The sequence below is a fragment of the Macrotis lagotis genome, chromosome 1, assembly GCF_037893015.1.
Source record: "Macrotis lagotis isolate mMagLag1 chromosome 1, bilby.v1.9.chrom.fasta, whole genome shotgun sequence".
NCBI lineage: Eukaryota > Metazoa > Chordata > Mammalia > Peramelemorphia > Peramelidae > Macrotis > Macrotis lagotis.
The window spans coordinates 220513842-220540544 of record NC_133658.1 but is presented as its reverse complement, the minus strand read 5'-3'; the positions used below and the strand labels follow the sequence as shown (position 1 = coordinate 220540544).

At 34.5% G+C, this 26703-nt stretch overlaps 1 pseudogene; it reads left to right on the top strand.

The window, feature by feature from the left end:
- The first annotated feature begins 22853 nt into the window (after positions 1-22853).
- Positions 22854-24113, top strand: LOC141515250 (eukaryotic translation initiation factor 3 subunit M pseudogene; annotated as a pseudogene).
- Positions 24114-26703: the final 2590 nt, after the last annotated feature.

Here is a 26703-nt window from a genome sequence, read left to right as displayed (position 1 = left end):
TTGAATGCTAAAAAAGCCCAAGGAGGGAGATTAAAAGACTGCCACTAGTAGGAGATTAGGAAACTACACAGTATAAGATTGTATTGGGGTTGTGTCTGAAGGAAGACAAGCGTTCTATGAATAGGAGATGAGGAAGGAGTATACTCAAGGCATGGAGGGAGCCCATACAAAGACATGGAGATAAGAGATATAGAGTGCTGTTTCTGAGGAACAATGGACCAGTTTGGAGAATGATATACAATGAAGTTACAAATATATGTTGGAGTAAAATTTCTAAAAATAGCTGCTTTCCCTCTAATCTAGGTTGCATTGATTTTGTTTGTATAAAACCTTAAAAAATTTTTTTTTGCAAGGCAAATGGGGTTAAGTAGCTTGCCCAAGGCCACACAGCTAGAACCTTTTAAAATTTCATATAATCAAATTTTATTTTTATATCTAGTAATGCTCTCTGTCTTACTTTCTCTTTATTTCTTCTCTTCTCCAAAAATTTGACATGTAAATTATTCCTTGCTCTCCTAATTTGCTTATGGTATTACTCTTTTTATCTAAACCATGTACCCATTGACCTTATCTTAGTATATAGTGTGAGCTATTGACCCATACTTAGTTTCTACCATAATATTTTTCCAGTTTTCCCAGTAGTTTTTATCAAATAGTGAACTTTTATTCCAAAAACTGGGGTCTTTGAGCTTATCAAAAATTAGATTACTATGGTAATTTGCTACTGTGTCTTGATATTAAAGTTTCAGGGAGAGAATGGAGGTGAATACATAGATTTGGGCAAGGGTGTCATTGATTATATAAATGATAATAAATCCACGGGAAGTGATAATATCACACACACACACACACAGACAGAGACAGATAGAGACAGGAGACAGAGATAGGGATAGAGACAGAGAGAGAAGAATAAGGGAGCCTAGAACCTGGCTCTGGGGAACACCTACACCTGGTAGCATGACTTGGATTATGAAGCCTTAAAAGAGATTGAGAAAGAGTAGTCAGTTAGGAGGAGAAACAGGAGATAGTTCCAAGAAAAACAGAGTATCCAGGAGGAGAGAGTAGTCAATAATGTGCAGCAAATAATTTGAGAGGGATGAGAACTGGAAAAAGATCATCAGTTTTTTAGCAATTAAGAGATCTATGGTATCTTTGGAGAAAGCAGTTTTAGTCAAGGGATGAGGTAATTTGGAGGCCAAATTATAAAGGTTGAGGAATCAATGCGAATACAGCATATGTATGTATGTGTGTATATATATATATATATATATATATATATATATATATATATATATATAAAATTAAATATATATATAAATCTTTTAAATCTTTAAAAAAATTTAAGAATTTTTTCTAAAAGTGTATTATTATTTTTTAACATTCTTTTAATAAAAGTTGAGTTCCAAATTTTCTCCCTCTTTCCTCTCATTTTTTTATTGAGAAAGAAAGCAATATATTACTTATGACTGAAATCATGCAAAACATACTTCATATTAACCATGTTGCAAAAAAAAGCAATAAAAATAAAGTGGAAAAAATTATACTTAAATTTGCTCTCAGAATTCAGCAGTTTTCTTTCTGGAAGTGGGTCATATTTTTTTCATTGTGCATCCTTTGCAATTGTGTAGACAGTTTTTTTCAAAGAATTTGCCTGAGAAAGAGAAGAGAGGCATAAGATGAGAGCTTTGGAGGGTGAGTAATAGGTCTGGTGAAGGTTTTTCAAAGGATGGGGAATATTTGGGCATGCTTGAGGACCATAGGGAAAGAACCAGTAGAGAGGCAGATGTTTAAGATTTGGGAAAGAAAGGAGATAAAGTGATGACATGGCAGAAAAGATGGAAGAAGATGGAATCAAGGGTAAATGTAGACCTAGGAGATGAGAAGGGCTATTTTATTGTCAAGCACTTGAGTCAAGGAGTGGATAGAGGATGATTTCAAGGGATTTTAAGATGAGAAAAAAAGAGAGAAAAGAAGGAGCTCACTTGGAATAGTTTAAATTTTCTCAGTAAAGCAGGAGAGTAGGTACTCAACTGAGAGTTGAAGGGTGGTTCAGAAAATTTGAAAAGAGAAGAGTTTTTGGAAAAGCTTTTAATGAGCCAGGTAGTAAGATAGAGAATCAATTAGGGAGGAATAAAAAAATCACCTTGCTGCATTGATGAACTAGTTGGATATCATAAGTTTATAATATAAAATATGACAAGCTGCCTGTGGCATGGAAATTGGTGGGATTCCTCATCCAATTTTCACTCTTTTTCTTCATTTTTCACTCTTTTTGTTCTTTTGTAACAAAACACTAAGCCTACCTTGGATTCCTAATCTAAAGCCCATTTTTTCATTTCTGTTTATATTCTGACTCCTTTCCATCTCAGTTCCCTTCCCCTATCCAAAATAGATCAGTTCTTTCAATCAATCAATTGAAGTAATATTTGCAAAGGACTCAGCTCAGTTCCTGGTATGCAGTAGGTACCTAATAAATGCTTACAAAACACATAAAAATTGTATCTCTGATTTTATGGATATGGAGCACTAGAAAACTTTCTCTACCATTGCAGGAAGGCCTCCTATAACTCTGACTTTATCTCAGTCCCCTAGAACTCTCTGCCTCCAATGCTTCTCCAGTTATAAAAGGGAACTGCCAAGATTTCACATGGGGCTCTTCCAACTATGCTCCTCACAACATCATTGCAGGTAAAGTAAATGATTCAGTCTGGGGTTAACTGAGGCTAAAATTTTTTTAAAGGAAAAGAAATGGTGGATGATTTATCATAAAAAATATTAGTTTGTAAATCAATGGCAGAGCTGGCACAGATTGCAGGACTTCCCAATCTATGCATCACCCACTGAACCAAACTGTTTCTTGTGATATGATTCATAGCAAGGCCAACATTTTTCTCTAAATCCCTGAAACTTAGCTCTTGAAATGGTTTTCTATTATCCTTCTTTTGCCTGTAATTCAGCATTTGACTCACTTTTGTAATGCATGGAGCCAGGGACATTTTCCATTTTTTAAAAGTCTCTCCAAACCTTTGCAAAGGGACTTATGCTCTTGGGTTTTGGTTACTTATGTTATTTAATTAGGCCACTTTTCCTGTGGAACTTTAGGAGCATACAAACCATTGGATCTTTAGATGGATCTTTTCAAGAAAGCCAAACAAAGTGACAGCCAAACTCCCAAAAGCAATGATATTTCTAGAGGACTTCCTTTACTGCATCATTATCAGATACTTTGATGTATTTTACTTATACTTCTTCTAGTTGAATGTTTATGATTGGATCCATGAGGGTAGTTAGGTTTGTGATAATATGATACCCTCTCTTGAAATATCAACCAACTACTTATTATTCTTGGTATAAGCATTTTGTAAACTAACAGTAAGCTGACTACTTTCTGGAAAGTTTACTAATTGGAAATTATGCAAATAGAAATCTAATTTGCCTATAGGAACAATAGTATAAATAGGAAAGTTATTTCAAAAGATTTAATATCTATCTGTACAAGTAGAAGTTATTATCACATCCTCTGCCTCAGTTTTCTTATCTCTGAAATGGAAATAATAATTGCATCACTTCCCAATATTATTGGGAGGATCAAATGAAATAATAATTGTAAAGTTCTTAGCATAGTATTATATACATGTTAGTTATTATTATGTGTTGTTACCATCACCATCATCATCATAATCATCATTATCACTATATTTAATACATATTGTAATCCTTCGATTTATGTTTGCTTCTATACTTCAAAAATTCTCTAATCTCAGTTGGTCAACAACTTTAATTAAGTTCTTAGTATGTTCCAGTTCCTAAACCCTGAGGATATAATGAAAGGTTAATCTACCATATTGATAATTTTGTTCTATTATTAATCCAAAGTTAATGGAATCATTCTAAACAAAGTTCCTCTACATATTAATACCATTAATTTTTACATCTCATAATTTGAAACAGGTATTTTAGAATTACTTTATCCCTTTCTTTATTTCCCTTTCTCCTCTTGATTTTTTCTTCTTCAGTTTCTCTGAAAACTTCCTTCTGAAATAAATATTGACTGATTGAAACTTTTCATGATTTATTCAATAAAATTCTCTGCGGGACATCTCATTTTGCCAGAAACTATTTTATCTTCACTGTTTTCTTTCTGTTTGGGAAGTTTGCTTGCCATTTGAAGACTTTATTCGAGTGACTATCTCTCCCCTGTCAGTGTTACAAAGACTGTTTGCTTCCCGGATATCCAGTCCCTATTTTCACAGGGTATGCTAAGTAGATAATTCTGGACTCGTGTAAATATTACACTCCAATTTTTGTGATCTTCCTCAAATCTTAAAAAGTGAATTGTGATTGTATTACTAATGTTTAGTAAATTATTCCTGTGTTTCTTCTGGAAGTTTGTTGTATTTTTTTCTTTTAGCAACATTGAAGGCTTTGTCTTCTGAGTCTGTCATTTAGACCTGTGTGTTTTCAGTCATTTGAATAATTCCTTGATTTTTTGATCCTGATACTCTAAAGAGTATGAAATTCCATTTTCTTGTATCATTTTATTCAATGGATTTTTAAAAAATTGTATTTGCAGTATTGGTAATTTTCTTCATCATTTTCCTCAGTTTTGTCCATGATCTTTTAAATTTCAGTGGTCTTGTATTTTAGTTTCTTCATGTATTTTTCTTTTAGGTTTTCAATCTCTTCTTTTATTCAGTATTGCACTGCCAGTTGTTTAATTTCTTTAATGACATTTATATTCTTTGAGGACCTCTCTTGGGATATACTTTATGTTTCATTTCTTTTTCCATCTCTGTTTCCCTAGTAGTTTAGCTGATTCAATTACTCTACTGTATTTTCTAATTGCCTTGCTATGTTCATTTTAAAATTTTAATTGCTTTTAAGTCTTTCTTTTTTTAAAAAAACATTTCTCCTTTCTATTTTTTTTGAGTATATATGTGGAGTCTGGTTCCTTTTGATCTTTCTATTTTGATCAGCATAAATTGAATTCACGAAACATTTTAAAAGCACTTGTTAAATAGTACTCACCAAGTTAAGCACTAGGGATCCAAAGCCACAAACGAAATAATCATTGCCTTCTAGGAATTTGTCTTCTATTGGAGTGTGTAAATTACAAAATAGATTTTGGTTTGATGATAGGAAAAGCTTCTTAATAATTAGTGGAAATGTTTTTATTTACAACAAAGTGGAACTGGACTGCCTTGGAGTAATAGGTTCCCTAGAAGCCTTCAGATGAAAACTGGATGACCACAATTCTCAGGAGGGGTAGAGAGGATTTCTGTTCATTCATGTGTGGGTCATGTTGAATGGGTTTTGAAGACCCATTAAATTCTAAAATTCTGTAATTCTAGAAAGTAATTCATATCCTAAATAGACTATTTCTAAAAGTAGAGAAAGATTGTAGGCCTACTATATTCCTTTTATGAAGAAAATGTGATTTTACATCTCTGAACCAGTTAAGGATTTAATGTGAATGCTTAAGTGAGAAGTTTAAATGAAGAAGAAAATTATAGGCCATCATTTTTTATGACAATCACCAAAACATTATTAAATATTTGTAAATAGAATACACTTTCTTTTAAAAAATGTTTCTTTTGACCAAATCATACCTACAAGAGAAAAAAAAGTGTTTGCTTTTAGATGCACGGAAAACATTCTTTGATGTTAACAGTAAAAAAAAAATACAGATATTTCATAAATGATTATGTGTATCTATAGACACACATGTGTCTAAGTCACCTAAAAGAAATACAGATTTTGTCTATTTTTCATCCTTCAATAATATGAATCTCCCCATTGTAGTCAAAGGTCACTGGATAGCACTGACATCACAGAGGAGGAGGATTCAAGGGCTTTTTGAAAGTTTTTAGCATAACTGATAAGACTTAAATGTCCTGAGTTGGTCGAATTTGTCATTTTTTTAAAACTAGTAGATTGTCTGAAGGGCTCTCTCCTGATGAACTAGCCAGAAGCAACTTTTTCAGATCCCTCCTTCTTAGATTGGAATTATATAAGAATCCCTCTCCAAAACTGCATTTTGGGAGTCCTATTTTCTAGCTAGATTCTTCATGCAAGCATGCATAATCTACAAGTTTAGAGAAATTTAATAAATGTGCATGTTAATCTAATTCTTGTTCTTTCTTGAGACCAAACTCTGGAGGCTAATGTTTGTCCCTTATTAGATCAAACTTGGAGGTTAACACCTTGTTTAGTTTAATTCTTTATTAAAACCAAATTTATGGTGGTAGTAGTCTCTCTCTCTCTCTCTCCACATATGTATAAACATATCTATATATATACATATATTTGCCATAAACTAATATTATGTACAATTGATGATAATTAAATATTCCCAGTAAAAAAAGATATAAAGCAAAACTATTCTCATCACTCTTATTAAATATTGTTTTAGAATTATTACACGAATAAGGTAATGAAACATGATGGCATGAAACAAAGATTAAAGGAATTAAATTTTCCATTGTCAATGGAAAAATAAAAAATCTCTATTTTCTGTCTATAAGACATGGTTTTATATATATATATATATAAAATGCAATTATATTTATATATCTATATATATTTATGTATGTAAACATACATATATAACAACACACATATATATATATGCATATATATATTTCCAAAGATATTAAATAAAAAAATTAAGGTAATGACTGACTTTAACAAATGAACAGGCATAAGCCATCACTCCCCTACTACCACAAATAAACTCCATTTTCATATAACCACTAATAAAAAAAATTAAAAGACAAATATTCTTCATCATCATAATGCAATTGTTTTATGTTCAATAAAAGTTTATCAGTCAAAAGCTAGTTTTAGCTTACTATTTCATATCAATTCTTTTACTTTTCCCCTGATTTATTCAATTTTGCTCCCCTTAGCTTAAACTCAAAACCTTTTCTCCTCTTAAATCCCTCTTTTACCCATTTCCTTTCTTTTTTCAGAGGAGGAACTTGACAGTTACTGAGAAAATTGAGAATATTTCTCCTGAATTCTCTTTTCTCCAACTCTACCTTCCAAATCACTTCAACCTAACCCCTCAGACCTTCCTCCTTTGCTCCACTTATAATGTAAGAGGTGACCATTATTCTTGTGCATTTGATTTTATGCTTTCCTGTGACCTTTGGGAGACTGCCTGTTTGATCATCCTCTCTCTCTCCCCTAATTTTCCATTTCTTATTATCCACTGGCTCCTACCTTACAGCTTACAAATATTCTCAAATATTTTCTATCCTTAAACACAAACATGACTAACACACACACACACACACACACACACACACACAAACACTGCCCTTCTTATATAATCCAAGAAACTTCTTGAGGGGAGAGACTATCTTTGCATTTTTTTTTTGTATCCCCAGAACTTAGCATAATTACCCTGATACATAGAAGCTACTTAATAAATGTTTATTAACTAACATGATACGGGATCAAAGGTCAGGATCAAGACTAAGATTAGATAAAAAATACTCTGGATTATATAGACTGGGTCTAGGACAGAGAGGATAGTTGAATCTATAAAAGCAGATATTACCAAAAGAAAAAAGATAGATCTAGGAAAGAGAGCCCTGAGAGACACTGTACATAGGGAGTGGAAGGATGCAGATCCATTCATTAAAGAAGTCTAAGAAGGATTTTAGAATTATTACATGAATAAGGTAATGAAACATGATGGCATGAAACAAAGATTAAAGGAATTAAATTTTCTATTGTCACTGGAAAAATAAAAAAACTCTATTTTCTGTCTATAAGACATGGTTTTATATATATATATATATATACACAATGTAATTATATTTATATATCTTTATATATTTATGTATGAAAATATACATACAGATATAACAACACACATATACATAAATATGCATATATATATATTTCCAAAGATATTAAATAAAAAACTAAGAGGGAAGCAACAAGCAAATAAGTATACAAATAACCTCTATTCAGAATAAAAAGGAAATAATTAAAAGAAAGAGAGCATTAGAATTTTGAGAGACTGGAAAAGGTTTCTGCTGAAAGATGGGATTTGAGTTAGGACTTGAAGGAAGCCAGGGAAGTTAAGAGGTGGAGAAGGAGAGAGAGAGCTTATCAAGGGAGTGAAAACTAGTGAAAATGTACAGAATCTAGGTAAAGCATGTTTTGTTCATGGAACAAAAGAGATCAATGTTACTGGATCAGAGTTTGGGATTGGAAGAAAATTGGAAAGGTGGTGGTGGAGGGGTTAGTGTGTGAAAGGCCTTGAATCCATGTCATAAGTAGATAAGAGTGCTAGATCTTGAATTAGGAAGATTTGAGTTCAACTCTGGTCTCAGTTACTAGCTGGGCAAGTCACTTAACCCTGTTTGCTTCAGTTTCCTCATTTTAAAAATGAACTGGAGATAGAAATGGCAAGCCTCCCTCATATTTCTGCCAAGAAAATCCCAAATGGGGTTATGAAGAATTGGACATGATTGAAACTACTGAACAACAAAAATTATTATTCTTATTCAAGTAGAGCATGTTTGACTAGTTGTTAGGCATATTATAGTAGGCATTCCTTCGTTCTTGGGTTGAACTATATGACCTCTATGTGGCTTTTCTAATCTAGTAAACATATATTAAGGTTAGACACAATACTAACCTTCCCACTCTCAAATCCTGTTTACCCAGTGTTTTAGAGAAGACCTTTAGCCTTCAACACTCCTGACTGACTTATATAATTGGAGAATATTTAACAAAATAAATAAAATAATATAAACCATAGACTAAATAAACTGCCCATGGGGATCCTTATGTATGGATTAGGGGACATTTCATTTGAGTTTGACTTCACTGTCAATGATCCACCTCTTTTTCTAATCACATTTCCTGGATAATGCTTCTTGCACAAGTCATCATTGGATATCAAATTTCTATTCCAGCTTATTCCTGTTTTCCCCCATAATTTTTGCATCTTTAGCCAGATTACTGAAGACCTGGAAAGGACCAAGTCACATGTTAATAAGCCTTTAAGCTGAATCAAATAACCTGAATCTGGATAGATATAATTCACTTAATTTGTATATTGCTTAATGCTCATACACTGGATTCTCCCATTCCTCAATCTCCCATTCCTGGAATGGATTCCTTTATCCTCTCTGTTTCATCTCTCTTTCTTCAAGACAGTTAAAGTCTTTCCCTGATCTCTCAACCTCCTTTCCAAACTACTTTTTATTCATTTTATATGTATTTATGTCCCCTGAGAGATTGTAAGCACTTTGAAAGGCTTCATTTTTATCTTTGCAAGTATTTTTTGCATTTAGAATGGGGCTTGGCTCTTAACAGGTAGATGATAAATGCTTAATAAGTGATTAATTGACACTGATATTTCCTTCCTTCCTAAAATCAATTTATATGCCTTAAAATGACTCTGTATACATGGAAGTCATGCTGTGCCCCCTCGGGGGGAAGGGACATTTTAGCAGAAGAGAAAGGGAAAATATGAATCCCTGAGCTAAATCTTTGGAAAAGAAATTCCTATAGGAGTCTCATCCCCAGAAGAAGTTTCCTAGGTAGTGCCACCAAAAATCCAGTCAGAAGTTTTCAGTTAGGAATAACCCCAAAGGCCATGTTTGCTCACTTTTGACTTAAGGGATAAATTAAAGTTAATCAGACCACCTGGGAAAGGAGCCCTCTACCTCAACCTCATTACAAAATTCCTGGTTCTAACTAACAGTCCTTTCTAACAAAACAGGAGTCACTTTGCCTAACCCATTGTAACAGGCTCCTACCCTGTTTGAGTAGGTCAGATAATAGCCTTCTCCAGTTCTGACTTGTCTCTTGGAGCTCCCTGGTTGTAGGATTACTCATCCCTCATGACTGCCCCCACCTACTAGAAGCATCAAGCCATTGTTAATTCACTTAGATTTCTGATCATGCATATAGTCTAATTGGATTAAAGGGGGAATGTGGGGCTTGCACGGAGCAACAATGAGAATTAATCATAAACTCTCACCAATATTTTTACAATAACCATGATTGATTATTACTTTCTCCCTCCCCTGTTCTGGGTAGAATTCAATCTGTCTCTCTGTCTCTGTCTCTGTCTCTCTCTGTCTCTCTGTCTCTCTCTCTCTCTCTCTCTCTCTCTTTCCCTTTCCCCTCTTTTAGATCATTTTCAAACTGCTGGAGAGAAACCCCCAAATTAAGCAGCTTCTCATAATTTCCTATCTCTGCAGGAATTAATAAGTCAGACAACCAGCAAGCATTGGTTAAGTCTGCTAGGTGTTGGGATCACAGGATCAAAGATGGAAGTCTTTGTCTTTAAGGAGCTTACACTCTATGTACATATATAAAAATCATACAATACATATAAAATTAATGCAAGGACTTTTCAGGGAAGAGGTGCTGGAAGCTAATAAGTAAAGAAAGACCTTGGATTGGAGAAGGCACATAAGTTAAACATTTGAAGGAAATAAAGGATTTTAAGAGGCAGAGGTGAAGGGCAGTTCATTCATTCCTGGGATGGAGTTTATGAAAAGACCCAGGCATAGGAGTTCTAAAGCAATAATTGAGGGATAGCAAGAAGGTCAGTATGGGTGGACTAGAGCATGTGAAGAATAGCCTAGAAAATAAGTATGCTAGAGCTAATGTTAAAGAGGGCGTTATTGTTTGTCCTTTGTTCTCAAAAAGGACCAATGACATCATGAGGGTGATGTCTTGACTTGCTCATGAATTGTATATAAGTGAGCCAGAGCTGCTCAAAGCTGTCAGAGGATTTTAATTCCAAATAAAAAAGGCTCATCTCCCCCCATCTCCCATCATAGAATGGGTATAACAAAGTTTATACTATTCAACTCATAGAGCTGTTGTGAAGAAAGCACTTTTTAAATTAAGTGGTCATTAAAATTCTCATATTTGTAGTTTTATCTCTGATTAGAGAGATCATTTTTCTTATATTGGAAGCTCAGATGCAGCCATAAAGATCTTCACTTGCTCTCTCTTGAGGGCACCCTCACTTGGACACAACAACCCTTCCAAGAAAAGCTTTAAATAACTCTGGACTTCCATCCCCTGAAAATCACAACTCAAAAACCCCAACTAGCGTGTTTGCTTTTACTACCCAGATAAAGGATGTAATTAATTCAAATTACTTTAAGAAGCAATAGAAAAGGGCAGCTAGGTGGCGCAGTGGATAAAGCACTGGCCCTGGAGTCAGGAGTACTTGGGTTCAAATCCGGTCTCAGACACTTAATAATTACCTAGTTGTGTGGCCTTGGGCAAGCCACTTAACCCCATTTGTCTTGCAAAAAAAAACCTTAAAAAAAATAATAGAAAAACTCCCTTCCTCTTCCCCTCCCTATCTCCCAACCTGGGAGATTCTCTTTGACTAATATATCTATTCTCAGGGGAAGAGTGGACAAGAATAAGGATCACACATGAGGGACACACACATAGAGAACATATGGACAGGGCAGGTATGGAGAGGTATACATATAGGTAATGCATATGACCAGTGGACACACTTCTAAGGGTATGCACCTAGAGACACCATGTGGTCAGAGTGCTTGGATCTAAGAGGGTCAACTCATATTTCCTCAGGGCCACCAATTTTTTCTGCTGCTGTTTGTATGACTCTTGCCAGGCACTTACTTTTTGGGCATTTATTTTTGGTTGGTTTTACTCTGTGCCAGATACTACGTCATGGCTGCTTCTAGGGTGTGGCATTTCTCTATTCATCCCACAAGTGAACCAGTCTCTTGCCTGTTGAACTTGTTTCTGCCTCTAGCTAATGGGTTTCATTTTTTCAGGGGTTCTGCTAGTCATCTCAGCTCCTCCCTTTGTTAAGTCTATTAGTAGGGCTAATTAGAAGTGTATCAGCATGGCTAATATGACAGAAAAAGAAAATGATAGATGTTGGAGGGGATGTGGGAAAATCAGGGCACTGATATACTTACTGTTGGTGGAATTTGAGCTGATCTAGACATTCTGGAGAGCAATTTGAAACTATGTGTAAAGGGGCTATAAAATGGTACATACCTTTTGATTCAGCAACACCACTGCTAGTTCTATTTCCCAAAGACATACAAAAGAGGGGGATAATTTATTTGCACAAAAATATTTCGAACTGAAATCAAAATGAACTGAAAATCAAAAGGATGCTCATCAATTGGGGAATGGCTAAACAAGCTGTGATATATGTAGTGGAGTATAATTGTGCTATAACCAGTGATAAGATTTCAGAAAAACCTGGAAAGACTTACACGAACTATTGCAAAGTGAAGTGAACAGAACTAGGATAATATTGTACACAGTAACAACATTGTTGTTTGATGGAGAAATATGAACAATTATTCTCAGTAATACGATAATCCAAACAATCCCAAAGGCCTATTAATGAAGCATATTTATCCACCTTCAGAGAAAAAACTGATTTTTTTGATTGCTATTTTTTCATTCTTTCATTTGAGTCTTTTTTGTATTGATATGGGAATGTTTTACATGATTGCACATGTATAACCTATATCTGATTGCTTGCCATCTCAGGGAAGGAGGAATAGAATTTGGAATTTAAAACTTAAAAATAACTCATTTTTTAAAAAAAGGAGTCTATCAGCAAGTTTCTCTCAAAGTCAGTTTGACAGCTCTTTAAACTTGAGACTATGAGGTAATATATTCAAGTAGAGTTCCTGAACAAAAGCCAGTATCCCCAAGCTAGAATTGTCTGTCTTTTGAAGCATTTCCTCCTGCTAGCAATATTAATATTACTCTTCCACATCAACATATATAACTATTTAGTTGCTGACTTGTTGATCTGCATCTCCTCAAACAATTTCAGGAGCTGACTTTTCAATAAATTCCTATATAGCTCTGTGTGTGTGTGTGTGTGTGTGTGTGTGTGTGTGTGTGTGTGTACATGTGCATGCATCCACGGAGAAGGTAAGAACAAGAAATATTAAGATCCCCTTGTACTTCAAATACTTTCTCATGAAGCCCTGGTTTTCACAAGCAGCAAACCTTCTAGAATCTGAGTTCTGAGTACCTTTGAGTATTTAATGTCATTAGCTGAATGTTTCTGGGGAGGGAGAAACCTGGGAGTTCTAGGGGAACCCATGGTTCTTGTTCTGGGGAGAGACACTGCAGCAAGAAAATCCCTTTACACATGAGCCTCAGGTTTGTCATATCTTCTGCTCAGGTAATCATAGGTCCCAAATAGAAGTTTTTATATAGAAATGTTCTCTAAGTTGTGAAAAACTCTGTTATGAGATATTAACATATAATCTATAATACAAAACATGCACTATAGAAAAGATAATATAAATGCATGTTAGCTACCTAAGAAGCTAATCAAAATGAAGCTGTGCTAGAGTCAAAAGACCTAAGTTCAAATTCTGACTCTGATTCTACTTTAAGATCTTTGGCAAGTCACTTATGTTCCTGGGTCTCAGTTTCCTCCTCTGTAAATAAATAGATTGGGCTTGATGGCTGCTGAGGTCTCTTTCAGGTTTAGATCTAGGACTATGCGGTGACTATTATAGTGGTTTGTATCTCCTCTTTTCATTACTTTTAAGAAAAAAGAAAAAAATGTCATTAGGTCCACTAGGTGTCAGTTGTGTACTTCAAATAAATTTACAAATGACCTTTTTTTTAAACTTTTGAACCCAAGAGGAAAAAAAGCAATTGACTGGAGTAGAAGAGATGTTAGTAGATGCTGGGCAATCAGAATTTGAAAATGAATAAGGAAACAAAAAATGAAGTAGATATCAAATGAATATGAAAAGCTTCTACACAAAATTAATGTAAGAAGGATACTGCTCAAATGGCAAAAAGTCTTTGAATCAAATTTCTCTGATAAAGGTTTTTTATCTAAAACATACAATTAACCTATCTATAATATAGATATCAAAAACTAAAAGCCATGCTCTAGTAGATAAGTAGTCAAAGGATATAAAAATCATTTCAAAATAAGAATTATAAACTATTGTAGATTCTGAGAAAGAATCTTCCAAATCACTAAAAATAAGAGAAATGCAAATCAAAACAGCTCTGAGATTTGTGTAAATAAATAAAGTAAACAAAGTGTCTAAAATGTCCATATACTTTGATTCAGAGATTCTATTACTAGACTTAGACTGCACAAATAAGTTATGAATAGGAAGAAAATTCTCATACACTCCAAAATTTTTTTTTGTTTTTGGTAGTAACAAAGAAATGGAAATAAAATAGATTCCCGTCAAGGAGAAAATGGGTTAAGTTATTGTGGTACATGAATGTAATGGAATATTATTGTGCTATTTAAAAAAAAAGGTGAAAAAAGATAACTACAGAGAATGTGGAAAGATCTATATGAGCTGATGCAGTGAAGTAAGGAGAGTCAAGAAAATAATATGCAAAATAAATACAACAATGTAAACAGAAATACCACAAAAAGAAACAATTACAAAAAAAGTAGATATTGTCAAATATAATATGTCAAAATTTCAACTATGTTTCTAAATTTCATAGCTGGAAGGAACTTTAGAAATTACCTAATCTGCTGGTCTCCAAAATAGGGTCCATGTATCTTTGGGGACTTGGGGTATTTTCCCACAGGTTAGGTAATCAGCTAATTAGTGCATGGGTGGATTGGTTAAAACCTCCATCTTCCCTACAATGGTCAATCTTAGGCTTATCTCTGATATAACTATATGTCCTCCTTCACTTGTTATTGCTTAATATTTCCAAATTCTCCTCTTTCCCATGACTGGTTACTCATGGCTGTGCCTGGTCATTGGCTTCTTGGAACTGTTAGAGCCTCCCACAGCTATCTAAAGCTTGGAAAATTCCTCTTCCCTCCCCATCAGATAATCGTGCAGCTACTATGGGCACTGGACTTTGTGCTCTGGGTCAGTGCATGATGAGTAAAGTCCTCAGTCCAATCTTTTTGTGTGGGACAGAATTAGTTATACAAGATAAACAGGCATGGGTGAGTGCATCCAACTGCTTTATAATTCTAATTACATTTCCTTAAGTCCCATTTCTTTTCCAAACTTACTTATTACTGTTGAGTATAATATCATCCTTTTAGTCATTCAGGTTAGCAACCTCAGTGTCATCAGCAATGCAGGAATTAAATTTTCAGTCCATCTAAGTAGTAAGACAAATTGTATTTGTAATCCTAGAGGTATATATAAGTTTTATATTTAATCCATTTACGAATAGGCCCCATTCTATAGCTTGGCCTATATACTCATTAGCTGGAGAGCTTCTGCTATTATGCATTATCTTGCATAAAATCCATGGGCTGTACAAACAAAAGAAGAATTGTGTCACAATAAAATATAATGGATGAAAAAGATCAAAGGCAAAAATTTCTAAATAAAAATTCACTAAAGGGACATGAAGAGAATAACCAGAATTGAAATGAAAATTTTCTTAAGATACAATAAAATGGGGGTGCAACTAGGTGGAGCAGTGGATAGAGCACTGGTCCTGGAGTCAGGAGGTCCTAGGTTCAAATACATAATAATTATGTAGCTGTGACTTTGTGCAAGTCACTTAACCCCACTGCCTTGCAAAAACTTAAAAATAAGATACACTAAAATGGAGAATAAACACACTAAAGGAATATATAAAATTATCAAAACTAAAGATTGATTATGAAAGAACTTAAGTATAGCTAAGAAATCTCCGTATAAGATAATGATGAAACGCAACAACTTAGAAATATCATTGGTAAATATAAACAAAACAACAGGTCAATAAGAAGCAAAATTATTTCATCAGACAACAGAATGGTGGAAATAATAAAAGAAGTGAAAAACATCCAGAAAATTACTCAGCTGGAAAAATTTTTGGAATTTATACAAGTTAAAATGATGAAACTGGAGGAGTTAGAAAATATTTATGAATTATTGGACTCTGAAAACCATGAATATGACTTCTATATTACATGAATTTGTACCTGAAATACTAATGAATGAAAGTGAAGAAGATCATGAATGAGTCCTGTACAAATTTATGTTACATAATTTCAACTGGACCTTCATAGCTGCTAGGCAATCCCTTATTTCCCTTAAGAATTCACTATTCTATTCTTCCTCAGCAGCTTTTTTGATAGTTTTCATCCCTCCTCATGGCTCTTTTGTAAATGCCTTTATTTCTTGTTTGGTTAAGAATACATCCCCTACCCATAGATGGGAGAAGTATATGATCTGTTTCACTTCTAATTTTTTTATAGTATAACCTTTAATATTAAGATCATTTTCCATTAGAAGGTATTATGGAATGTCAAATGTTAGCTTAAGCTTAATTTCTGTCATATTGATTCAAGTTTTCCTAATAGTTTTTATGAAATAGGGAGATTTTTCTAGGTAATTTATATATTCCATTTTATTAAGCACTGAGTTACTGAATTCTATTATTACTGACTCTCCCTTGTCTAATATGTTTCACCAATTTATCTCTCAGCTGAGAACCTTGTCTTACATTTTACTGAAAAAATTGGAACCATTTGCAATGAAATCTCTCTTCTTCCCTCCTCATCTCCCATTGCTTAGGTGCCTTCTGCTACTCTCTCCTCCTTGTCCCCTCTTTCAATGATGAAATGGCCTTTCTTCTTACCAAGGTTAACTCCTTATTCAGATGATCCCATTTCATTCTGTCTCCTCCAACAGCTGCCCCTTTCACTTATTTTCAATTTCTCTTTGTCTATGGGCTACAAACATGTTTATGTCTTTTCCATCCTGAAAAAAATCCAAACCCTCATTTGATCCTTCCATTTCTGTTAATTATCATTTTATTTCTCTTCCATCCTTTGTAGCTAAACTCTTTTGAAAAAAGTTCAGGCTAGATGAAAATGCAATGAAATGAATATAAAACTGATTGCACGCAAAAGAATACTCATTAATGGCTCTAAGTCAACTTGAAAGTAAATTTACTATATGGTGCCTCACACACTTGCATTTGTCCTTTTATGCTTCAACATTTTTACCAATGACTTAGAGGGATGATGTACTTGTCAAATTTGGACTTGTCAAACTTTGTTTCTAATTTTTAGCTATCATAAAAAGCATTGCTATAAATATTTTGAAATACAAGGGATTTTGTTTTCTTTTTTTCTTTTTTTTAATCAATGGCTTCCTTGGAAACCCAGCAATGAAAAGTCTAGTTCAAAGGATATGGGCATTTTGGTTACTTTATTTGAAAAATTCCAAAGGTCTTCCAAAATGAGTGTACCATTTCATAGCTCCACTGCCTATGCATTAGTGTGCCTATCTTTCCATAATCCCACCAACATTGTTGCCAATTCTTTTGTCATTTCTTGTCAATTTACAGGGTGTGAGGTGAAACCTCAATGTTGTTTTGATAGTTCTCTTATTAGTGATCTTTTCCCCATATGATTGTAAATTCTTTGTAGTTCTTGAGAACTGTTTATTCTATTTTGACTCTCTATTGGGGAACAACTTTTAGTTATATATATATATATATATATATATATATATAGATAGATAGATAGATATAGATATAGATAGATATAGATATATTAACTGTTTATATGTCTTGGATTCCATGCCCTTAGCACAGAAATGTAATACAAAGTTTCCCTCCCCCCATTCAGCCACATCCCTTATTCTAGATGTATTGATATTGTCTGTGTAGAAGCTTTATAATTTTTCAGATAATCAAAGTTATCCATTTTATCTTTTGTTATTGCCTTTATTTCTTGTTTGGTTAAGAATACATCTCTTACTCATTTCTATGAGAAGGATATAATCTTTTCTTTATAACATAAATTTTAGTATCAATATCATATATTCATTAGAATGTATTCTGGAGTATTAGATATTGGTTTAAGTTTAATATTTGCCACACTGCTTTCAAGTTTTCCTAATAGTTTTTATGAAATAAGTTTTTTCCTAAGTAATTTATGTTTTCCACTTTATTAAACACTGGGTTATTGAATTTTATTGTTTCTTACTCTCTCTTGTCTAATGCATTCCAATGATTTATCTTTCTATTCTTTAACTAATGCCAGATAGTTTTGATTGCTTCTGCTTTATAATATGGTTTGAGTCTGAAAGTGATGTTCCTCCTTTATCCTTATTTATTTTCATATTTCCCTTGATATTCCAGATCTTTTGTTTTTCCAAATGAATTTTGTTACTATTTTATGAAGTTCCATAATACAAGTTCCCTTGGTACTTTGGTATAGCATTGAAAGTATAAATTAATTTTAATAGTATTGTCATTTTTATTATATTGGCATAACTTAGCCATGAACACTGACTATTCCTCCAACTATTTAGGTTACTCTTTATTTCTTTAAGGATCAGTTTGTCTTTTGTGTTGCTTTGGGATGTTGATCCCCAGATACTTTATGCATTTTGTGGTTGGTTAGAATTGAATTTTCTTTTTAGGTTTTTGCAAGGCAAATGGGGTTAAGTGGTTTGCCCAAGGCCACACAGCTAGGTAATTATTAAGTGTCTTGAGACCAGATTTGAACCCAGGTACTCCTGACTCCAGGGCCGATGCTTTATCCACTGCGCCACCTAGCCGCCCCTAGCATTGAATTTAAAAAAAAAATTATTGATTTTTGTGTATTATTATATAGAAATGTGTTGAAATGAGGGTTTATTTTGTTGCATCAACTTTGTTGAAGCTATTAGTTATCTAATTAATAACTTTGCTGGCTCCCTGGGGTTTTTGAAGTAAGTCATATTGTGAGCAAACAGGAATAGTATTTACCTATATTTATTCCTGTGGAGAACAGGCATCTTTGTTTCACTTCCATATGTATTGAAATGGTTTTAGCTAATCTCATTTCATATAAAGCTTTCATTTGGTTTTAGATAGATGCTTTTTTATGATCGTTGAAAAAAGAGGTCCTTCTATGCCTATTTTTTGTCAGGTTTTTAGGATAAAAAAGCATTGTACTTTGTCAAAGACTTTTTCTGCATATATTGTGATAGTCATATGATTTTTGATGTTTTGGTTTTTAATATAACTATGTTGATTATTTTCCTAATGTTGTACTCTCCTTGCATTCTGGATATTTATCCTAATTAATTATAATGAATGATTTCTTGGATAAATTGCTATAGTCTGTTTGATAGGATTTTGTTTACAATTTTTGATTCAATGTTCTTTAATTGATATTGACCCTGTTTTTCCTGTGTTTATTTTCTCTTGGTTTAGATACTAGGACTCAATTTATCTCACAAAATGATTCTGGTAGGTTCCTTTTTATTCCGTTTTTGAGAATTATTTGTGAAGTATAAGTACTAACTTTTCAAAAAGTTTTATAAAATTATCCTGTGAATCCATTAGGATCAGAAACTTTTTCCTTTGGTAGTTCCTTTTAGTGAGATCTATTTCTTTTTTTTGAGATCTAGTATTCAAGATCTCTATCTGGTCTTCTGATAATTTGTTTATTTTATATTATTGAAGGTATTCCTCTATTTCTTTCATGTTCTCAATTTTGTTAGCATACAATATTTCCCGATTATTCTTTTCTTTTTCTTCTGGTTTTGCTATTTGTTTATTTGGTAGTCTATTAATTTGATTTTCTGTTATCTTTAATTAAATCAGATTAGCTAACAGTTTTCAGCCTTTTTAGTTTTCTCAAAGAACCAGTTTTTAGTTTTATTTATCATTTCTATTTTTTGTTTTCAATTTATCCATTTGTCATAATTGTTAACTTTTCCTCTCTTATGATTATTTTCGATTTATTTGCTGATATTCTAATAAAATTATATTTTCAGTTAATTAATCCTCTTTTTTCATTGTGATTGATATATAAATAAATATATATATATATATATATATATATGTATGTATGTATATATAATCAAACAACTAGCATCAAGTGTCTGATTGGATTTCAACTCAATCTTTCTGACTCCAGGGCCAATGTTCCTTCTACTGGACCACCTAGCTGCCCTTTGTTAACATATTACTGTGAGGATATGGTTTTTCTTCCTTAGGAGATATTTTGTTTTTTTTTCAAGAAATTTTGTTATATTGTTTTATCATTATCATTTCTATTTATATAATTTTTTATTGTTTTTTATCATTTGTTCTTGAACTAAACAGATTTAGTTTCCATTTGGGTCTGCTTATTTTGTTTGTGATTGCTGAATCAATTTCTATTTTTGTTACATTTTGATCTGCAAAGAATATATTTACTATTACTTTCTTTTTACATTTGTTTGCAATATCTCTGTAATCTGATATGTGTTCAGTTTTTATAAAAGTTCCATGTGGTATAGAGACATATGCATATATTTTTGCTATCCCATATAGATGATGCCATAAGTCTTTTTAAAATTTTTTTAATTTAAGGTAGTGGGGTTAAGTGACTTGCTCAAGATCAAATAGCTAGGCAATTATTAAGTGTTTGAGGCTGGATTTGAACTCAGGTCCTCTTGACTCCAGGGTTTGTGCTCTATCCATTGCACTACCTAGCTGCACCCGCATAAGTCTTTTAAATATAATTTCTCCAAAAATTTATTCAGTTCTATATTTTCCCTTTTGTGTATCTTCTGTTAGACTTATTAAAAAAAACTCAGAGAGGAATATTGAAGTTTCCTGTCACTATTATATTTGTTTTTTGCTGAGACCATGATGACAGCTACTGTTTTAGTTTTATTTTTATTCACTTGATGTATAGAATATTTTCCCCATCCCCTTTATAGGCCTTTGTTTTTAAAATATGTTTTTTTGTAAGTAACAGGATTTTGTTTGTGTAGCCAGTCTGTCGCTCCTTTTCATTTTAGTGGATTGTTTGATCCATTCACATTTAAAATTATAAGAATTGGGTTTATATTTTTCATCTATCTCTAAAATTGATTTTTAACTAAAGATGATTTTTTCCTTTTTTTGATATAAACAATATTATGTTCCTTCTGTTACTTTAATCTGTTTTGTAAGGTGAATCTGTTTCTACTGACCCTCTTTCCCTTAATCCTGATTCGCTCTTCTCCTCTGTTCTCCTTTTCCCTTTAAGGTTTTGCTTAGTTTTCCTTTTTATTTCCTACTCTTATTTGATTATGTATATTTCTTCTGCCTCTTTTTTTCCCCTCTCAATTAATCAAGTAGATTCTTCTTTCCTCTCCTCTCCTTCAGATAGTCCTGTTTATCAATTGCTTCATTTATTCATTCCACAAACATTTCTGTTGTTTGGAGAGTTTGGCAAGCAAATAATCTTTTCAGTTTTGGTTTTCTGCTTTAAAATGTTTTTAAAATTTTCATTATTATTGACTGTCCATCTTTTGTCCTGTATAATTAAATTCCGATTTCCAGGGTAGGTGATGCTGGGATATGTCTTTAGAAGACATTTTTTATATTTCCTTCTTCTTTCGTAGTTGATGTAGAATAGTCTTGTTGTATTCAAATGTTCTTTCTTTTATATTTGAAAGTCTTCCTCCTTCCCTCCCCTTGCAGAACTTGTCTGATTCTTTGCAGAGCTGATGCTTCCGATTTGGAACAGATTTTTGCTCTTAAGGGGATAAGGCCAATCTGGCTCTTAAGCCCTAAGCAAACTTCCATAGCCTGTAATTGAGGTCTCTAGGAAAAAGGGAGGGAGATCAGGTTGTAAAGGTGAGTTTTGATATAAGCCTGTGTTTTGTACTTCAGGATGCTAGTGCAGCCTTGCTGCCAATATCAGAAAAATGTGAGAGGGGTGCTGTGTGAACTCAGTGTCAGCGAGCATCAGTTCCTGGGTTTTGTTTTTATACCTCCTTTTGGATTCTTGATGACCTAGAGTCTAGGTCCTAGTCCTTGGAGACAGATGAAATTATCTTTGCTGCATAATTTCAGTTTTGGAGAGGTTTGAGAGGTCATGATGTGTTGAGACCCTTTCCTGGATTTCTATGTTGAGTCCCACTTCTGGACTCCCTCAATCTACCCAGGTGAGTGTTAGAGGGGTGGGAGTCAAGGATGACAAAGGAGTCAAGTACTCCATCAATATCTCCAAGAGCTCCATTAATTCACCAAAACACCAGTAGCTTAAATACATTTCCAGTCTCTGATCCACTCCCACTCCTGTGGCACTTAGCAAGACAAGACTCTGGTGTTCAAGGACACTAGGTGAAGATAATTCACAATACTCCCATACACAATGGTTCCCAACATATCTCCTTTCTTGTTTTTGTAATAAAATTATTACATAATGAATGCTACACAAGTTGTAAATAGAAGTTCAAAAATAGTATACACAAGGAGCAGCTAGGTGGCGTAGTGGATAAAGCACCGGCCCTGGAGTCAGGAGTACCTGGGTTCAAAACTGGTCTCAGACACTTAATAATTACCTAGCTGTGTGGCCTTGGGCAAACCACTTAACCCCATTTGCCTTGCAAAAAAAGCCCCTAAAAAATTAATATACACAAATTTCAATTTAACAAAACCAATATTCCCAAATTCCTTGAAATACATTTTATCCCCAATTTACAAAGAGAAAAAAAATCTTTCAAAGCAATCAGATTCATAATCTAAACTAAAAGGAATAACTTTTAACTTTACCTATTTCAGAGTTTAGATACTAACACACTCTCAACACAGAAAACAACTCTTTTGTATTTCAAACTTATCAAAGGAGATTGTTAGATACCCTGGCTGGCACCAAAATCTCAGAATATAGAAACATTTTCACACCTCTCCAGGCCAGTGAAGAGATGTAAAAACATCCTATTGATGATTAAATACATACACACACACACACACACACACACACACACACCCCAAAATATTAGCCATAAGCACAGACTTTATAATCTAAATTTCCCAATCCCAGGAAAAAAAGTCTTCTAACTTTTCTCTTAAGTCATTGGACCAGAAAACCTCCCAATCAATAACCTATTGAAAAAGACAGTCCCCCGAGCAGAGGCCGCGGAGTCGCCCGGAGCTTTTGCCATGAGCGTCCTGGCCTTCATCGACATCACTGAGGAGGACCAGGCTGCAGAACTTCGAGCTTACCTGAAATCTAAAGGAGCTGAATCTCTGAAGAGAATTCTGAAGGTGAACTCCATGTAGATTTAGCTCAGATCATTGAAGCATGTGATGTTTGTCTAAAAGAGGATGATAAAGATGTTGAGAGTGTGATGAACAGCGTTGTATCGCTCCTCTTGATCCTGGAGCCTGACAAGCAAGAAGCTTTAATTGAAAGCCTGTGTGAAAAGCTGGTTAAATTTCGGGAAGGTGAACGTCCGTCCCTGAGGCTGCAATTGTTGAGCAATCTTTTCCATGGAATGGATAAGAACACTCCTGTAAGATACACAGTCCATTGCAGTCTTATTAAAGTAGCAGCATCTTGTGGTGCCATTCAGTACATTCCAACTGAATTGGATCAGGTTCGGAAATGGATTTCTGACTGGAACCTTAACACTGAAAAAAATCATACTCTTTTGAGGCTCCTTTATGAAGCTCTTGTAGACTGCAAAAAGAGTGAGACTGCTTCAAAAGTCATGGTGGAGTTGTTAGGAAGTTACACAGAGGACAATGCTTCTCAGGCTCGGGTTGATGCTCACAGGTGTATTGTAATGTAAGAGCATTGAAAGATCCAAATGCCTTCCTTTTTGACCACCTTCTTACTTTAAAACCAGTCAAGTTTTTGGAAGGGGAGCTTATTCATGAACTTTTAACCATTTTCGTGAGTGCTAAATTGGCATCATATGTTAAGTTTTACCAGAATAATAAGGACTTCATTGATTCTCTTGGCTTGTTGCATGAACAGAATATGGCAAAAATGAGACTCCTTACTTTTATGGGAATGGCAGTAGACAATAAAAAAATTCCTTTTGACACAATGCAACAAGAACTTCAGATTGGATCTGATGATGTGGAAGAATTTGTTATTGATGCTGTAAGAACTAAGATGGTTTTACTGCAAAATTGACCAAACACAGAAAAAAGTAGTTGTCAGTCATAGCACACATCGGACATTTGGAAAACAGCAATGGCAGCAGCTGTATGATACACTAAACGCCTGGAAACAAAACTTGAACCAAGTGAAAAACAGCCTTCTCAGTCTTTCTGATACCTAAATTTTTATGAATGATTTTGTTCTCTTTAGAGAAAATTCTAAATCATAGTAAAACGTTCTAAAACAAATTTTGATACTGTCTTGAAGTTTATTGTCTCAAATTTCAAGTTAAAAAATACTATACCAGAAATTTCAGGAACAAAAATAATAAATTACGTAAAGAAAAAAAAAAGAAAAAGACAGTCATTGCCCACCCCCCCTCCCTGAACCAGGAAAAAGGCATGGGGGTACCTTGATTTCTAAAATAAGTTTTTGGAGGGGTCTTGTCCCTGTAGCAAAGCCTACATTCCATCTGAGACATAAGCTTGGCTTTTGAAGTTGCAGAAAGGAAGATTTCCCTCCCCCCCCCCCCCCCCCCCCGCAGAGGGTGGGAAGGGCAGAGAATAAGAGATAGTATTTGAAATCACCTAAGTGGTTAACACCAGTACAACCTGGAGTTGCAGCACCTTGTAAACAGTAGCCATCACCACAACAAACTGTCCAACAGCATGTGACACTTTCGCTCCCAACACTGGAAGCACACAATTTCCAACCCTCTGTTGCTGGAGCAAGGATTTCGAGGCCCCTGGCCATAGGTTGAAAATTTCTAGCTGTATTCGTCTTCTGTGTCAGGGTCTGTGTCAATGTCTGTGTCGACATAAGACTCTGCTTTAGGGTCTTCAGCAACGGCAAGAAGTCTCTAAAGTTGCCTGTTGGTTTAGGGGTTTAGATTGTGCCTAACGTGCATAGCATAATCAGACTGACAACCGGGGCCAAAAAAGCAGGTCCTCTGCATCCTGTTCATTGTGCTGGTAGGACTCCTGCTGAGCAAGAAGCTTCATCCCCTGTGACACTACCTTGGAGATTCCACTTCCACTGATTCCTCAATATTGACTTCTCATTACTTTCGATGGCTTTAGGGCTGGTTCTTGCTTGAGGGACCTCCATCCCCCTGCATCCCTTGCCTCAGAGACACCCTTTCCCAACTCAACAACAGCCCCAATCAGGGAGTCTGTGCTAATTCTAACCCCTAGTTGATATATCTCTTCCCCATAATATTGTAGGGAGTCCTTCAATTATGAAAGGAGTGACAGTCCCTGCTCTATCTTCTTTTCTCCATTTCAAGGATCGACAAGAAATTTCTGTTTCCTATGTATCTCCAATGCCACTAAGTTAGTATAAGCAACTTGCTTAGGCCAAGCTTGTGGCCAGTTTTGTGTGGGGAACACAGTCTGATCTGCCCCCGTGTCAATCAAGCCTAAGAAAGCAATTCCTTCTACTTGAATAATCCAGAGGTTTTTCTGAAGAAATCATCATTGTAAACATAATTTCATTATGGTTTCTCTGTTTTGACCCCTTTTTTCAATTCACTTTCCTTCCTATTTACACCAGATCTTGAAAAAACACTTAACTGTAGCCATCATCATCATCATTAGCATTCATTATTGCAATAGAGAAAATTTCCCCACTCACATGCTTTACTAAAGGTATAATGTGAGTATCCTCTGGATTAGGTGGAGCCAAAATAATTGCAAACTCCTCATCCATTAATTGTAAAGGGTGGATAGGTACTTCAGTAGAAGTATATGGAGGCGCCCTAAATTTACCAGCACTCTTGACAGTCAATAGTTTGATATGGGTCAGCTTGCTACCAAAACTGAATACTGGTTTTTCTATTCCATCTCCTGCTGGTCCTGAACTGTCATACCCCATGATTATTTTTGAGGGGCCCAGGGGGAGGGCCCCTTTCTCTGTTTAAATTTCCTTGTCTACATTATGATGCCCAGGGTCCTGCCTTTTCACACTTTGGGCATGGAGTTTTAGGATGATATGCCCTGACCTTTCTGGGTTTAGCTCCTTGGGCACTCCAACAATCTTTCTTTAAATGTCTAGTTTTTCCACAAACAAAGCAAGTCTGTTTCTATTTATTTCCAATGTGCATATTAGCAAATGCCTCTGTCATTAATTTTGTATGCTACACCTGAGACACTACTCTGTCACATCTTTGAATCATTTCCTTAATGGTGGCATCCCTTCTTAATCATTGCTTTCTGACAATCAGCATTTGCATTAACCCATGCTAATTGTTTTATTAATACATCTATTTCTGCTACATCTCCTAAAGTTCTTCCTACTGCCTCCTGTAACCACCGGGCAAAGAAATCTACAAAGGCCTCATCATTTCTTTGTTTAATAAGTGCAAATGGTTCTTTCTTGTCATTTTGTATTGGAATACACCCCCAAGCATTCTTTACACAGGTAGCAATTCTTTCATATGTCTCTAACCCATAATATAGTCGGTCTGCCTTGTTGAAAAATTGACCTGTACCACTTAATTGTTCATAATATGTGGTGGCATTGGGACCTTGTACATGCCTCAAAACCATCTGTCTATATTGTTCTATAAACTACATCATCCAAAAAACAGATTGTTTGGGTGACAAACATGCTCTATTTGCTTCCAATCATTAGGTGTTCATGTGGAGTATGAAAGAGCATCCAGTTTTAGCTGGACAAAAGGTGATCTTGCCCCTTATTCCCCCACTTCCTTCTTTAAATCTCTGACTGCTTTTATTTCTAGTGGCTTATGTCTTTGCCTAAGATTTCCTGGATTAAAAGGATCTGGCTCCTCAATAACAGGATATGACTGAAACTCAGTTCCTAGATCCATCAAACTATCTCCCTGATCTTCTGGTTTTTTGATGGCCTTT